The 5,478-nt window shown below is 36.5% G+C and overlaps 1 long non-coding RNA gene across 1 annotated transcript; it reads left to right on the forward strand.

The window, feature by feature from the left end:
• Positions 1-416: 416 nt before the first annotated feature.
• LOC118242235 lies at positions 417-2,025 on the forward strand. Its single transcript, XR_004776693.1, has 2 exons — positions 417-569; positions 1,619-2,025. It is a non-coding gene; the product is annotated as an uncharacterized LOC118242235 (long non-coding RNA).
• Positions 2,026-5,478: the final 3,453 nt, after the last annotated feature.

Consider the following 5,478-nt stretch of genomic DNA (forward strand, 5'->3'; position numbering starts at 1 on the left):
TAAATCTTACAGTGTTTTTAATTGCTATTTGTTGTTTTTTCTTCTCAATTAACATGGTTTCTGTAAAATATTTTGTAAATAGTTGTTTTTTTAAAAAAACAACTATATAAATAATAAAAATAGAGTTTGAACTGAAAAATCTTTAAAATTAAAATTGATCTAATCCCTGATTATTTCATAAATCCTTAAATCCCTAGCTGTGTCATAAGTGTCCTCACAGAATGCGTCAAGGTTGTTCCACGATTCCTCCATTTCAAGTGGCACTAAACTTTTAAAATACAGAACCCCTATATTGTATCGGAGAAGATAACACCGTGTCTGTGCTGTTTCAGCACAGCTGCTGGACAAGGGACATGCTGGTATGAGCTATATAAGTGAAGCCTCAGATAACTGCTGACCAGATCAAATCAAGCAGGTCCTCCTAGTAGGCACTCTCTCTCCCACACACACAGCCCGTCAGTGGCGTGAACCCAAGACAGCTCGTGACACCTCTTTCCACCCTCTCCAGCATGGGGCTTCTGGTCGTGGCGCTATGGGTCACGGCCCTTCTGGCACAAGAAACGGCACAGGTGGGTTCGGAGAAAGTAGGCTCAGGTAGTACTGTGAGATGATTTTGTTAAAGAGGGAGAGAAAAGAATCATGAAGAAGTAATGCTTCTTAAATCAAAAACAAACTGAGTAAGACTAAAAGGAAATACGTCAATAAGACTGCAAAAATACAGCAGCAGCAAAATCTGCAATATCATCTTGTGTTTTATTTATGTATTTAAAAAAAAATGTAATATTTTGAATGTTTTTTTATTTTTGCATTGATTGTCCACAGCTTTGACCCCTTTGGGTGGGGTGACCTACAGCACTGTAAAATAAATTTATAATCTAACATAATCTATAAAAGAACATAATCTATAATCTATAAAAATTTATAATCTAATAGAATCTAAATCTGTAAATTTGTAAGATGGAATTGTACATTGTGTACATACACACATATCCATATATCCATTGTACATTGTGTATATATAAATATTATACATATATTGTACATACATAGTTATATATATTTTTTGTGAGTATATATATATATATATATATATATATATATACCCTTATGCACCCCTGTTTTTTTTCCTCAGTTTTGACAGAGCACTCTCAAACCATTTCACTGCGAGTTATCAAGTTATACCGTGTATGACTATATACGTGACAAATAAACCAAACTTGAAACTTGAAACTTGAAACATAATCTAACGTAATAGCCTCCAAGAAAAGTGTCATGGAGCTGACTAAAAGTATATTATTCTTCAAAACATTTGAGCAAAAACAGAAAAGCAAATATGTCATGTTGATAGGAATGTTACCAAATAATAACATTAACAATAATGACATTAACAATAAAAACATTCTGTATTTCTCTCATTTTGTTCTTATGTGTATGTAGATCAGCAACTGATCAAGTGGGAATATGCTGAAGTGAACATCATACGTATTAGGCCTGCTCTTAAATACTTACAGATATCCAGCTTACTCTCTGTAGGAAACTGTAGGAAAGATCTATTGAGAGATAGCTAAAGTGAAATGGGAAAGTAACACTGGGAATGGCCCTTTTTTGTCTGATTTAGGCATTCTTCCTGAGAACCACCACAGCATCGACCAAAGTGACGACCAAATTGGTGAATGTCTCCAGCAGTGTCACTCCTGTCATCTTTACGGACATGGTGACGAACATCACATACACAGTGGCGCAAACGACCTACATAGAGGAGTTTGCAAAGTATTCCACGACGGGGGGAAGCTCGAGCGTTAGTACATCAGTTGCTGTCCTGGCCCTGCCACAACTGCTTTTGTCTGCATTGTGGCAATAAAGTGCCACCTAGAATCATGGGAGGAAAGTGCAAAATAATGAAAACATGTAACCATGTAAAAATCTTGAATAGGAGCATGACAGTACTTTAATGCTGCACCTGGTTTACTGCTGTTTGTTAACCAATTGAATATCATTTTAGTAAAAAATGTTCTTGGATGATTACGTCTGTTTTGCAATCCATAAATATTTATATAATAGATTAATAACAATGTTATATGTAATTCAAATTTTATTATATGTAATTCTGATATAAAACTGTATATTATATCTTTAAATTATTTTTTCTATTTCAATCATATAACTGATGTTTTTGTTCTATTTGTGGATTACATTATCTGTGTGTTTGTGGAATCAATCATTGGTCAGATTGACATTTATGTTGCACCTGAGGAAGTTGTTTGAAACCCTGCTGTAACCTTTGACCAATCTCTTAGTTTCAAGCCTCATATCAAGCACCTAAAAATGTTCATTCTGCAACACTGCCTGTCTTATTCTGAAATATGCTCAAACGTCTGGTCCAACTTTCTGTCTTTCCAACTTCCAACTTTCCTAAATGGTCAATGCAAATGACAGTCAATATAATTTTCAAGTCATCAACCGTTAGAGTATAAATCGAATTTTATTGAACAAACCTCCCAATGATTTTCCTCCCAAAGTATTTTTTCAAAAATAAAGAAACTCAAAATGCACTGTTCCAAATTATTAGGCCAGAGTTTGAAACAGAGTTTCAAAACATTTTATAGGGTGTAAAGAACTGAAAATGGTTTGTTGAATTTGCAACATTAAGAGGTCACATTTACTGAAATCAAAAGCTATTTCAATAAAAAAACAACTTAACATGCCAAGTTACATGTTAACAAAGGACCCCTTCTTTGATATCACTTTCACAATTCTTCCATTCATTGAACTTATGAGTTTTTGGAGTGTTTCTGCTTGAATTTCTTTGCAGGATGTCAGAATAGCCTCCCAGAGTTGCTGTTTTGATGTGAACTGCCTCCCACTCTCATAGATCTTTTGCTTGAGGATACTCCAAAGGTTCTCAATAGGGTGGAGGTCAGGGGGGGATGGTGGCCATACCAGGAGTTTCTCTCCTTTTATGCCCATAGCAGCCAATGACAGAGATATTCTTACAGCATGAGATCTTACAGCATTGTCATGCATGAAGATGATTTTGCTATGGAAGGCATGATTTTGCTATGGAAGGCATGGCTTCTTTTTGTACCATGGAAGAAAGTGGTCAGTCATAAACTCTACATACTACATACAGGTCATTTTCATACCATCAGGGACCCTAAAGGGGCCTATGAGCTCTCTTCCCATGATTCCGGCCCAAAACATGACTCCGCCACCTCCTTGCTGACGTCGCAGCCTTGTTGGGACATGGTGACCATTCACCAACCACTACTCCATCCATCTGGACCATCCATGGCTGCATGGCACTCATCAGTAAACAAGACTGTTTGAAAATTAGTCTTCATGTATATCTGGACCCACTGCAACCATTTCTGCTTGTGAACACCGGTTAGGGGTAGCCGAATAGTAGGTTTATGCCCAACTGCAAGCCTCTGGAGGATCCTACACCTTGAGGTTCACCGGACTCCAGAGGCACCAGCAGCTTTAAATACCTGTTTACTGCTTTGTAATGGCATTTTAGCAGCTGCCAGCCGATAAATTTGTCTGGCAGAAACCTTCCTCATTATGCCTTTATCTGCACAAACTTGTCTGTGCTCTGAATCAGCCACAAATCTCTTCACAGTACGATAATCATACTTAAGTTAAGTATGATCGTGAAATAGCTAATCGTGAAATAGCTAATGTTTTCATACCTTGTCCAAGGCATTGCACTATTTGACCATTTTCGGCAGCAGAGAGATCCTTTTTGCTTTCTCATATTGCTGGAAACCTCTGGCCTGCTTAATAATCTGGAACATCCTTCTTAAGTAGTTTTCCTTTAATTGGGCTCACCTGGCAAACTAATTATCACAGGTGTCTGAGATTGATTTCAGTGATCCAAAGAGCCCTGAGACACAATACCATCCATGAGTTTAATTGAAAAACAAAAAGTTAAATCTTTATGACACCTAACCCAATTTGCATAATAATGTGGAATGTGGTGTAGAGGATAGTAAAGCTGACTTTTTAAATCTTAAGCGACATCAGTAAATTCAAACAGCTGCTAGAGTTTTTTAACAAACCAAAGGATTAGTAAGTGAAAATTGCTTTTTTTTTTGTATCTGTTAAACTGACTGCTCTGTCTTCTTTTCAAATTCCAGCTACACTCTTTATCTTCAAATGAATGCCTTCCCCTCTCTGTCTCAAATGCTTTCTTTTAAAAAATCACGTTTATTCTTCTGCTCTCCTATCATGAGAAACAAAATCTAATTTGAATGTCTTAAAGAAGAAAGAAAAAACAAAACCAAACAATGCATAAAAAATAAAAATGTAATGCAGCCTATACACCATTCTCTTTTTTGTTGTTTTTTCTTAGACTTTCTAGTTTGAAATCTGGAATACAGATGAACAAATACCATGATCAAATTTTGTGACTGATTGAATATGAGTTGAGCCACATTCCATGGAGGGATATAATCTGATAAACATACTGAGTTTCACATTCCTGCTAAGTTTATTTTCCAAAGACCTCAGAGTGGACTGGTGCACAATGAATCATAAAATACCTTGGGTAACTTGCAATGGTCACATGCTAATTTGATCCTTATCAGTTCAATTTTCACTGACAAATTGACATACAAATTGACATACAAAAGCAAACATGAACTTAACTTGCATGCTTTGACTCAAAACCACCCAAGCTAAAAATTTTGTTCATTTCCACAAACACCAGAGTTGAGGCAGTGCTTCTTCACTTCTGGTGTTTGTGAAAATGAATACCTCTAGCCTTCTGTTCATTATTTGCTATGTATTGCACAGATAGTGACTGGGAGGTATTGACAGTAGTAATAGCTGTCACTCCCATGATACTCCCATGATACTACCGTGAGGTGAAGAGAGGTGAAGTGACAGCATCATAACATCCCAGTTTACTATAACTCTCAATGCCCATGCAACCCCAGATCTACACCTTTACCTAAGATGGGAAGTAGTTAATAAAATGCCTGACTGTACAGATAGGCTTTCAGCTTAGCCTTAAATATCGAGATGCTGTCAGTGTCTGAGTCTTGAACATTTACAGGAACGTTATTCCATAGTGTGAGAGCTTTATAAGAAAAGGCTCTAACCCCTGTGGTAGATTTTCTTATTCTTGGTACTAGTAAAGAGCTGCACCTTTTGATCTAAGCAATGCATTGAGTTCTCTAATGTACTGTGGGGCAAGACCATTCAGTGCTTTGTAGGTTATTAGAAGTATTTTATAATCAATATGAAATTTTACTGGGAGCCAATGTAAAGTAACTAAGATAGGAGTGATGTGATCAAATTTTCTAGTTCTAGTAAGAACTCAGGCTGCTGCATTTTGAACTAGTTGTTGCTTGTTTAGGTATTTAATAGTACAGCCAGATAGGAAGGCATTACAGTAGTCTAATCTTGAAGTAATATATGCATGAACTAGCTTTTCTGCATCATGTAACGAGAGCATGTTTCTAATCGTTGAAATGT

This window comes from Electrophorus electricus, chromosome 1 (assembly GCF_013358815.1).
Source record: "Electrophorus electricus isolate fEleEle1 chromosome 1, fEleEle1.pri, whole genome shotgun sequence".
In the NCBI taxonomy this organism is placed as follows: Eukaryota; Metazoa; Chordata; class Actinopteri; order Gymnotiformes; family Gymnotidae; genus Electrophorus; species Electrophorus electricus.